Raw genomic sequence first — 12,486 nt, 5'->3', positions numbered from 1 at the left:
TTGCCTGATAAAGGGTCACTGTTCAGAGTTCTGACTTCACCCACAGTGTCTATCTCTTGGCAAGATGCTCACCTGGATTTACCCTCTTTTGAAATTCTTTCCCTTTTATCTCCAATTTCCAAATGAAACTTCTTCCTTGGAAGTGCTGTCCTGGCAGCCTTTCTTTCTCACTCTTGGAGACACATTTATATACTCTGTTCCAGCCAGAAGATGAGCTTGGACAAAAAAGCAGCAAACCAAACTCAGATTTGAAGGCAGGGAGGACTGATGAAACACGACGTTATTGACTGCTTCCCTGCCAGAGCCCCTGTTCCCTCCCTATGATCCACATGTCTGCTGATGGCCACAGAGGGCCCTCCAGGGCACCCTGCCTTGGCCAAGCTTTAGGACTCTCTAGTATCATGCAGCAGCCAATGCACACGCACATCTTTTAATGCAGAATTCCTGCAAAACCAAAAGATACCCTGTGCTCTTGATTCCTTTCAATGCAAGACTCTTCTTTGGAGGTCCAAATACAAAACATTTCAAGCCAAGCTTGTGAAAGGTCTTGCCCAATGGAAACTCACAGGGTTCAGGTCTCTCAAAAAATGATGATGCTTTTTGCTTGTGTATCTATAAAATTTAGTCTTCATGGTTGGTTTTTTTTTTTTCACGCGACATCATTTTGATCGCAGTTGCAATGAAAATCCCACGGTATTTGACCTCTTCCTTTTTATCCAGTCTTGGTTATAAACTGAAATCTTCCCTCTAGTTCTGGAAAACCAAAGCCCATCCCCAACTTTGAACCACTCGAAAAGAACCTGGAGGCTTTCTTCATAAACACACCCATTTGAATTAGCCATATGGCTAATGCACTCTCCTTCAAGTCCTTCTTCTTTTAACAAGAAGTTTCAGGCCTTTCTTATGGTCTCAAACACTCCCTCTTCTCCTGGGCAGGCTAAGGCTGCAGGCTGACTCAGGCATTTTGACCTTTGCCGCAGCTCATCACCCAGCAAATTGCATTTTCTGTTTTCTTCAGTGATTTTCTGAATTTAGAATCTAAAAGTAGGTTGGCAGACTGGCTGATCCAACTCTTGAAACAGGATGCTGTTGTTAAAAAAAAAAAATGTTTGGTCCATGGCATGTTGCTCATGTAGATTGGTACCTACAATATACTCAGTTAAACATAAAAGGAAATTAGACAATGATTCATGTATTTTTATCTAATTCGTATTTAAGTTAGAAAAATCTGTATACATATTTACCTATATAAGTATTATATATAACTCATGGGGGAAAAAAACTCCCTAAAAGCATACTTTTTGGAAGACCACATGTGGGAGGGAATTTTTACTTTCCACTGTATTCTGTTCTTCATTCTCTGAATCTGTAGTATGAGTGTGCATTTTCTTAAAAACTTGGAAGTAATAATTATTATCAAATTGGTAGGAGACTAGTCAGATGCCATAGGGAGTTTACATATAGACTTCTAAAAGTTTAGCTTTGTTTTTTCCTAGACCACTGTGTGCCTCTGTTCTCAAGTAGCCTATGGTAGATAAATGCCAACTTATATGTCTCTCTGATCTACTGTGCATTTAGATAAACCATGAAACTTCTTTTCCTCTGAAAATTCTGGAAAGCCATATTCATTCTGCACAGAAGGTGCTGCCTTGTCACTTTGTCTCTGACTAGTTCATGCAGCTATTTTCTTTACCCTGTAACATAAAGGTGAACCTTGCAAGTCAGTCTCTTATTAACACCCTGCTATTGAGCCAAGAGCCCATGCAGAGGATAAGAAAACCTGGACCTTTTCTTCTTTTTACCTTTTCTAAAGCATCAGAAAGAGCACTGAGGGGTTGATAAGCAAGATCATCTGAAGGCCAGCCCCCAGAGGGTCTTAGCCATCAGGGGAGAAGCTGCAGCTCATGGACTGATTCCAGGTGGAGGTGAGCAGGAAGCCAGAAGGCATAAACAATCACAGCAAGTTGTCCAAAGGTGCTGGTGACAATGGACAATCTGGGTAGAGATTGACCAAAACAGGGTACACAGTGCCGGAAAGTCAGGATCGTAGAAGATTTGCAGTAGATGTTGTGCTCACAGCCAGGAATGCAGAGACAGAAAACAGGACCTTGGGACCATAGAGAGTACCATCTTGGCTGGTTATCAAGAAAAAGATGTCGATGAGGGCTCAGCTATCAAAAGTACAGCACAAACTCACACAGGCACTGACAATAGTGCATGTAGCTCAGTGGAAGAGCATGTATTTGCATACACAAAGCCCTGGGTTTAATCCTCAGTACCATCAGGAAAAATAGAAGAAAGACGAAAGAAAGAGAGAGAGAGAGAGAGAGAGAGAGAGAGAGAGAGAGAGAGAGAGAGAGAGAGAGAGAGAACACACAAAGCAAAACAATAGAACTGCCTATTGGTCAGACTCAGGCACTATTTAATCTGTCCTAACAAGGAAGGATGGGTTCCACTGCCTAGAGTACATATGCCAAATGGTCCAAATTGCTGGAGAGCAGAGTTTGGAAGACAGGTGATTTATTACATTATATTGATCAGAGTGAAAAATTTCAGGGTCATTGAACACAAGCCACAGTGAGCTCACACCAGCCAGATGCTTCCATTGATTTAAAAGTTTAGAAAAAAAAAAAATCGATTCATTTCTCCTGACTCTTGAACCCTTGTTGGACATTAGAAGCTTAGAATCCAGTACCTGCCTGAAACTCTAAAACTGTGAAGCAAAACAAACAACAAACAAAAGATAACCAACTGAACAAACAAACAAACAAAAAACCCAAAAAGCACAGCAGGGAACAATTCTGTAACCTCTGATTTAAAAAAGTGATGACTTTTAAGGCACCCACAATGAGGCTCATGCCCAGCATTTAACCCTGGTTGCAATTTTCTCTTTCTGTCTGGATTAGAAGAACACACCCATTTTCTTTAAATCGCATTTAATTTGTTTCTTGGAAATTCTAATATGTTCCAAGAGACCAACTTCCCCAATGCCAAAATCTCTTTTTTGGCCTGATTCTTCTGGTCTCGGGTTTTGAGGCATTGTCCATTCCATGTCTCACACAACGTTACTCACTTTGTAGACAGCCTGGATATGTTACAATATTTTCCTCTTCCAGAACTGAACTATTATAGCAGGCTGGTTGTTGGAAAGGGTGAAAAGAGTAAAGTGTAGGCAAGAGGCAGTTAGACCATTACCTTCTTTCCTTTAGCTGCCAATAAAAAGTGTTGAGCTGTGGACAACCCAGCAGGGCCCTGTTAGCACAGCTACAGTTGGGACCACACCAAATGGAGCTCAAACTGTTGGTAATATTTATTTCAGTAATACAAATTGCAGGTGAAGAAACACAAAAGGGAGTTTTGGGCGAGTGCAGCAAGTCACTTATTGAGGTATTTGAATCAAAATGCCTCCAAATATAGTCCATTTTGTAACTTGAAATAAAACTACACTTATTTGGTAAGTGGTCCCAGTACTGGAAGGCAATCTGCATTCCTTTTCAAAACCTGGATAAATATGTTTAGATTTCTCATTCCTAAGGCATGGTTGGTCCAAATACTACTCTGATATCACCTCTCAGGACTTTCTAAATTATATCGATGTATTATATTCTATATAGGGTATATTTCTAAAGCTATAGATCTTAAAAAAAAATCCTAGGATTTTTTTTCCAAATCTTGTCCACATAAATTTTTATGGTTGATAAACAGATGATGGACCCCTAGCCTGCTCAATAAGCTGCCTCTTTGCTTCTTTTGGTTACTGTTAGGAGGCCATTTTCTTGCAGCAGTCATGAATTTAAACTTTATTTCAGTACAAATGTACTGACTGCTTTGCATGCTTGTGTCATCCTGAAACTTAATGCAGCAGAGACCAAGGTGAAAAAGGCTAGAACATTTTATACAAGAGAATCACAATTAATGTTTCTTGAAACATATAGTTATCTTGAAACAATAATTATATTGAATGCAGTGATTTCACTGGTGGGGCAACATGAGAAATGATCAGCTCATAAAAGAAGTTTTTTTAAAGACAAGATGTTTTAGAGAGTTTGAAAGAATGTGTGTGTTGGACAGGCATTCTGGAAAGATGCTCTGGACTGAAGTATGTCCTCCCCAAATTCATATGTTGAAGCTCTAACTCCCAATAACTTGGTACCTGAACATGGAGGCCTTTGAGATATACTTAGGTTTAGATGTAGTCATAAAGCAGAGGCTTCCATGATATCACTGTCCTTATAAGAAGAAGCAGAGAGAAGATACAAACTTCTTCCCTCTCCCTCTCCCTTTCCTTCTCCCTCTCCCTCTCTCTCCCTTACCCCCTCCCCCAACCCCCTTTTTCCCCAATGTGAGCACATATCTGCAAATCAGGAAGAGAACTCTCACCAGAAACCTGATGAGCAGCTAGCTATCTTGGAACCTTCAACTTCCTAGATGGAGACAGAAGGTAATGAGCATGGCACACCCCACAGAGGGCAGAGGGCAGCACTAAAAGGTGTGGAGATGAGCAATGGTTGGCCATACCAAGCAAGTCATTTATGCCACAGTATCATAGGGGAGTGGGGATTGGCAAGGGCTACATCATCCACATCTCTAAATTTGACACGAACCATCCCAGGGATAACACTACCTTGTGCCTCCCCCACTCATAGGGAATTGAGAATACTTAATGGAAGTATTATTGTATCCTTCAGGTATTTTCAGGCAATTGAAAAAAAATAAAAATTTACTTTTCACTTTTAAGGCAGTTTCCTACACATAGACCATGTGCGGCAACCCTGTGTGGTCAATAGCATTATCCCTACTTTACAAATAGGGAATTCTGCTTCCTGTTTTCCACGTTGCCTGGAAATTCTTTCTTCACTTAAAAAAGATTCTTTCTCACCTGAAAGCAAGAACTACTTCTGATGCCCCTTTCATTGCCAGAACTGAATTCAGTAGCAGGCACCTAAGGAGATCCTCAGTAAATTACTGGGAAGAGGTGACAAAGTTGCTTCCTCTCATATTTTCACTGCTGATTTTCCAGCATAACATCCTACTCTAAATAGAGGCCAGTCACTTGGCTTGGCCACTTTATGATCTTTGCACCTATTCCTTCCCAGGCAACCATCTACACACTGTTTCCCATCAGCACTTTACCCAAGTCCCTTCTTCTCTGAAGGTTTTGAGTTCCTCCATTTCAATTCCCACAGTCAACCATGGTCTAAAAATATAATGTGCTACAGTAAAATATTTTGAGAGTGAGAACATATTCACATAACTTTTATTACAGTATACTGTTACAATCATTCCATTGTTTTGGTTATTGGTGTTAATTTTTTAATGTGCCTAATTTATAGATTAAACTTTATCATGAGTAAGTACATATAGGAGGGGAAAAAAACATAGTATCTACAGGTTTCACAAGTTTCAGGCATCCTTTGGAGATTTGGAGCACATCCCTCATGAACAAGGGGAAATTTTTGCGTTTATTTTTTAATGCTTATCACAGCAAGGAACTAGCAAGTGTTCAATATACAATTATATTTGTTTTTTCATCATGAGTTAGAGATAAGAACCCAAGACAGCCACTTATATGGACTGAAGAGATGTTACCAGTGTGCTTTGATCACACCACTACCTGTAGAATGTCTCTGCGATCCTAGACCCCAGACAAGGTGAGTTTCACCCATTTCTATTCCTCAGCAAGGAGAAATGCAGAGTTGATTCTCCTGGTTCTTAAATTCCACATGGATCCCATTCTCATCATAATTGCCAAATTCTCAAATATGGCACTTAATATATATCTTCTGTCCTCTTGTACTGCTTTTGATAATATATCTTTCTCTACATCACAAGACATTTCTGAAAATGTGTCTACAAGCCAAATCTAAAATATTTTATTCTCTAGAGGAGAATGTTTGATTTTCAGAAATGATCCAAAAGATGGAAGATAAAACTTGTTGGATTTAATTTTTTTTCTTACTCATGAATTACCAGCTCTGAAAGTAAACATGTTCTTTAAATATTAAACATACTAAATTAAATAAACTAAATATATCTAATATTAAATTAAATATCTTAAAGCAAATTGAAAAAGGAGAAATCCAGCAGTTTTTATCTTTTTATCTTTTGGATAAAAAGTAAAATTCTGGAGAGAAAACAGGAAAATATCTTGGGGTAAAATTTCTATTTTTTGTTGGTTTTTTTTTTTTCCTGGGGTGAGAGTCTTAGCAACTTTTCTAAGAAACTTCCAGACTTCAAATGAGGATTAAAAAGCTTGCCAAAAATCTTTAACAGCCTTATAATTAACATTTAGATGATCAGGGTGTGTATGAAAGTAACTACTTTATTGTCTTTTATTAATTTCATCATAATGACAGCAGAAAAAAAATTTTCTTGCCACTTGTAGGTTTAAACGGTCCCTTTTCATTTTGCTCTGGTTTCTTTTTATAAATATCTAGACAACTCAGATTTCAAACTCTTTAGAGGAACTTAACTAATGTTCACAAGGCTGGAGCCAATTATAATTATGCATAAAGGATAAAAACAACACAGAGAACACTGGGGGTCACCCAGTGTGAAGGCAGCCCTCGCTATGCCTGGAAGTTTCTGGCACAGGTATGCTTCTGTGACCCCAGCAAAGGGAAGCAACTGCCAAATTCTTCCACTTCTGTGGCTCTGGGCTCCGAATTCAGGCTTCCTGAGTATTATGGCTTAGATCTAGAATCTCCCCCAAAACTTTACCTGTGGAAAGCATGTCCCCAATGCAGCAAATTGCTTAATATTAATTTTTCTCAATAATAATCCAATTGATGGATTAATCCATTAATAGCTGAATGGACTACTGGACGTGGAATCTCATTGGAGGAAGTAATTCCCTGTGGGCATGCCCTGGAAGGGTTTATCTTATCCCCAGCCCATTCCTCTGTCTTTGTTTCCCAGGTGAGAGACTTTGCTCTGCTACATCCTTCCTCTGTAACATTCTGCCTCACCTCAAGGCCAAAGCCATGGAACTACCCAACAAGAGACCGAATCCTCTAAAATTATAAGCCAATAAATCTTTCCCCCTTGAAATTGTTCATGTCAGGTATTTTGGTCACAGTGGCAAAAGGTTGACTAACACACTGGGTTCAAGTCCTTCCGACTTACAAATCTTATTAGTGGTACAATGTTAAGCAAACCATCCTAATCCTCAGTCTCCTTGGTTGTGAAATGAGCAAATGCTTCATTGGAATTAGTGGAAAACATTAAATTAGAACACATGGATAAGAGATTTTAATGCCAGTGCCTTTCAAACTATCTGTGGTGAAGGGCTAATTTGGGAGGACTTTATAATTACCAATGGCTGCTGACAGATACTGTTGTAAAAATGCAATAAAATGAATTATTATAAATTAAATAAGAAAAAAGCAAATACATACAATGGAAGCCCAGATTATCATAAAAAATTCTAATCACATGAATTTTTGTATATACCTCACTGTCATCAGTAACAATTTTTATGCTCTGATCTTCTGGACACACTTTAAGTAACATAACTTTATATCATCCCTAGCACAAACAAACACTCCATAAATGTTTGCTATCATTATCTTTATTTGATCTAAGTTGAAAGAGCACACAGACAAAAGTTAATCAATTAAAGAATAATGTGTTCATTTAAGATGGAATAGACATAAAACTTCCAAACCACTACCACATGTATAATCTTTATCTTAAAAAAAATAAAAGATGATTTAGGAACCGTTTTACTTTATAAGTGAGAAAACTGAGACTCAGACTCTTCAAAGACTTGCTAATATTCATACAACTCAGTGGTCTTCAAAACTGGCTGCACATTAGAATCAAGTGGGGGGAGTTTTAGAAATGATGGCTGCCCAGGTATTGCTCTAAACCAGTTAAATCAGAGTCTCCGAGGCAGAGACATGAGCATACAGATTTTTAAAAAGCATTGCATATGATTCTCATGTGCAGGGTTTGCTTGATTTTCTGATAGAACTTAATGCTGGGGGAGGCAGGACTCTTTCTTCTAATATCCACAAATGCTGCATCACGGTTGTGGAGGCCACACTGCAGGGATAAGATATGTCTTTGGAGAATGTAGATAAATGAATTTTGTGAACATTAAGTTTAAGATAAAAGGAAGTATAAATTAAACAGATTTCCAATAAACCTAGTGCATAATCTATACAAAGGTACCTGACTTCATTTCTCTAAATGTATATGTGGGTGTTTGGAGAACTCCCAAGGAGGATCACGGATAACCCTGAATGAAAGGGTGATAGAGTGTACTCTGCATAACCTTTTAGATTCAGCTTGGAATTCAAGGCACACACACACACACACAAAAAAAAAATATGAAATATCTTATTTCATCCCTCTTTCCAGAATTGTAATCAGAACTCTGGCTCTTAGGATGTATTATTTTTCTCATTTGGTTTCCCTTGGAAGAGAATGGAAATTCTGAGCCTTGGCCACTCTTCCGTCATGTTCTGATTTCCCCATTTAGTGGGCCAGGGTAATTCATGTGCTTTCTTTAATATCAATGGAATTAAAATACATTCTGTGGAAAATGTACAATGGAGATTTATAGAACTCAAAAACAACAAAAATTAAGCTAAATGTAGAAGTTTTCTTAAAGGTAGAGGTGGTACATATGATGTCCTTGCCAATGTTTGGTTTAGGGTAAAAGCATTTAAACTGTCCAAGGCTTCCTTTATTTAGTTTATATTCAAAATACTGGTTCCTACACCTTCCCTGTGTAGAACTGACTCTCATCTAGTTGGGAAGGTCCTAGACATACAATAATGAGTGGGAGGAATTTGATCCCATCACAAAGCACAACTGTTAGTGTAATCTCCTAGACCAGAAGATAATGAAAAAGAAAAAATTCTCTGAAGAATTGTGCTCTTCATTTCTTATTTAGCCTGGATACCTCAAATTTCTCAGTCAGTCTCACTTTGAATATCTCTGTGCAGACTACTTAGAATCTCTGTGTTATGTGTTTAAAAGAAGTCTATTCTCCTACATAGGACCACCATAACTCTATTTGCTTCATATATTTTCCCTGCTACAGTGTAAGCGCCATGTCTTGTTCTGTCTCCAGGCCCATAATACCTAACACAGTGCCTGGCATATAATCTTGTTCGATAGATTTTGCTGAATGAATGAAATATGCCTCTTGTCACCACTCCTGCCCCAGTACATGTTGTTTTAGTGATAATAAATATTGGCCAAAAAAGAAGTGGAGAATATAATCAATTTAAAATCCTTGTGACATCTTTTAATTCTGCTTTATATAACCCGTAAACTACTCAAATTATTACAAAATCAGAAACCACTTTTAAGATGGTTCTAGATGAAGCAAAACCTTAAACTTGGACTCCAATCCAGGGTCTGCCACTTGCTAATGATTTACCTAATCACCCAAAGCCTCAATTTTCACATCCATAAAATGTCCAATAGTAAAAGCAATGATGAAGAACATACCACAGACCAAGTTTGTTAAGATGGAATCAGATAATGTGTAATTTAAAACCTAACAGAGTTACTAGTCAAGGGTAGATCCTCAGCTAATTCTTGTTGAATCTGATTTTGAAAAAGAAAAAAAATGACAACATTGGACAGAAGGCTTTCAAGGTCAAACAGGCTGAATCTAGGTGGAGCAAGCTAAGAGTCATTCACCGCCACAAGGCTCCATGGGGCTCCTGAGCCACAGCTGGTACAGCAGTAACTTTTATTCTACCTGTGGTTTCTGGAATCACATCAGAGGTTTGGGGTAATTTGAATTAATATTCCCTCTATAACAATATCAGATAATCTGAGACTTCTATTGCCCCTAATCGTGCCCCTGTTACATTTTTTGAAATTATTCTAGAAAGTACAGTGAAAAAGAATATATTGGTATACTATTTAAGTAATTAATTCAGGAAATTTTACCTAATATCACACTCAGGAACTCACCAATTTTGTTTCACCTCCTTGCTTTATTTTGAGGAGCACTTTGTACCTACTTTTTAAATGCAAGTCTTGCCGTTATCCAAAATCAACAATGTTTGGAACTGTTAACAACTTATAAAGTTTATGACTTTAAGGAAATTACTTAACCGTGTTGTACCTTAGTTTCCTTAACTGTTACATGGGAATAATAAGAGGACTTATCATTTAGGGTTGTTTTGAGCATTAAATAAGTCAATTGATGTGAATGAAGCACATTGGAAGTGCCTAGCACCTCATTAGAATTTAATAAAAATTGGCTACTTTAATAGTGCTGAGTAGATGACTGTTCATGCTCTCTCTTTCTCTCACCCCCCCCCCACACACACAAGAAGCCATCTAAGAACATGAACAGCAGTTACTGCTCATGGTCACTTTCTCTGAAAATATTATCATGTAATTAATTATGCTCAGAGTGCATATTTAACATGTATTTTCAAACTTCCAATGTAATTGAGGATCTGTGAAAACTGAGTCTTTAAAAAGAAAATCTCATTGTTGCACAGAGTCCTGAGTATAAGTTAGATTTTTTCCGAGTATAGTGCACTAACCACCAGCATCAAAATACCTTCTATTCATTTACAGATGAAGACACCTGGGCCCCATTCAGTCCTACTGAATCTGAAGGTGTAGAGTCCGGTAATATACATTTTAATCAAATTTATTAAGCAAGCTCTATGCTTGCTAAAATTTGAAATAGGCATAAAAGAGTGAATTTACTACTTTTGTATCATGATGACTTGTTTACAAAAATGTCTTAATACCTTACTGAGGTAGTTAAAACAGAAAAATGCAGTGTCAGCCAGGAGGAGTTTACTCTCCAGCACAGTTGGTGTAGTCTAGTCTGAGATTGCATTTCCTTAAAATATTCCTTAAAAACCCATTCACATACTGAGGTCTCTATTGTGCTAGCATGGGTCAGCTCTAAGGATCACATTATGTAGAAATGGAATTCTTCAATAAATAATAGGCAAAAGAAGAAAAGTCCTCAGTTAAATCACAAATGTCTATATGTTTGGCAGATGGATTGTAGTCTATTGGTAAACTGCAAAATAATAGACTTAAATAAACAGACTTTATTGATAAACTTCAAAGCAAGAAGAGAAAATATCTCTGAGCCACCCATGCCATACAAGTCGTGGCTATGATGTATCAGGAGCATGACCTGCCAGACACCAAGCACATAGCTTTGAAGGAAACTGTATCTGAGTGGAGGCAATTAGTTTTTCTGCAGGTGGGGTGTTCCTGGATGGGAGCTGGGATGTCTGCATGCCTAATATTATTCAGAGATTCCTACAATGTCTTATATTAAGATCACAGCTAGCATCCAACAGTGAGTTGGAGGAAACGCAGTCCTAAAGGAAATACTTCTCTTACAAGTTCATAAGATGAACATTTCTCTGGAACCTGGGAGCTGGAGGCCACATGCCTCTTGGTTCCCAACCAACTGATCTCTCCCAAAGCTCAACAAAGCCCTGAGTCAGTCTATCAGAAGCCAAAAATAGTGTGCAAGAGGAGACAAGAAAGACGACTATAACTAAAAGGATAAAGAAACAATAATTTTCCATGCTGAATTGCCCTAGGCAAACATAACATTTAAACTGAATGAGATAACAAAGATTTTTATAAAACAAATACTGAAGTTTTACTCACAGCAAATAGTCTCTATTTCACTCCTTCTCCTACCTCTCATAAGAAGAAGATATTTTCTTTTTATATTAAAATATAGTGTTTTTTTTACTTTAATTGACTGTGATGGCTTTTGGTATTCAGAGGGAAGAGGAAGTGGATGGAAATCATGAGGCACACAGTGAGCTTTCTTCAATCCTGAAATTTATCTACATTCGAGTTCAAAAAAATAATGGGCACATTTGCATTTTCCACCCCTAATTGAAGAACCAGTTTCTAATGGAAGGACATGTAGCTGAAATGGTGCCAATGAAATAGCTGGGTTTCAGAAGCCACGGGACTGCTTTCTCTGTACAAATAGTATTTGTGGTTTCAAACTGGGAGTCTCCATGGCTGGGGAAAGTGAGCAGCAATTCAAACTAAACTTCACGTAGTTGTTCCAATAAGGAGGACCATTTCAAAATCACTCAGGCCTGTCAGGTAAGAGACTGCCATGTTTCTGCTGTGCCAGAGTGTCCCCATCTCCATTCTCTGCTCACCTGGTCGGTGTCTTCAGCTTGGAATGTAATCATCATTCATCTAAAACAGGCTTAATTGGACACTTTCTGCAAATTATAATAAGTCACACACAAACATTTGCGCAGGCTCATCCTTAATTTGGACTATTGTTTGGCCTTTGGGCTATGGGATCATTGAGAGCTCTTTTTTAAAAAGAAGGAAAGAAAGCACAAAACAAAGAAAACAAGAATGGAAGGGAGGAAAGAAGGGAGGGAGAAAAGGAGAAGGATGAAAGGAAGGAAAAAGAAGAAAAAATAGGATCCTTAATGGGATAGTAAAACAAATACTAGATGTTCCTAAGGAAGGCCCTCTACAGGGCTCTGTAGT

The sequence above is a fragment of the Ictidomys tridecemlineatus genome, chromosome 7 (genome assembly GCF_052094955.1).
Source record: "Ictidomys tridecemlineatus isolate mIctTri1 chromosome 7, mIctTri1.hap1, whole genome shotgun sequence".
Taxonomy (NCBI): domain Eukaryota; kingdom Metazoa; phylum Chordata; class Mammalia; order Rodentia; family Sciuridae; genus Ictidomys; species Ictidomys tridecemlineatus.
Note: the sequence above shows the minus strand (reverse complement) of the source record.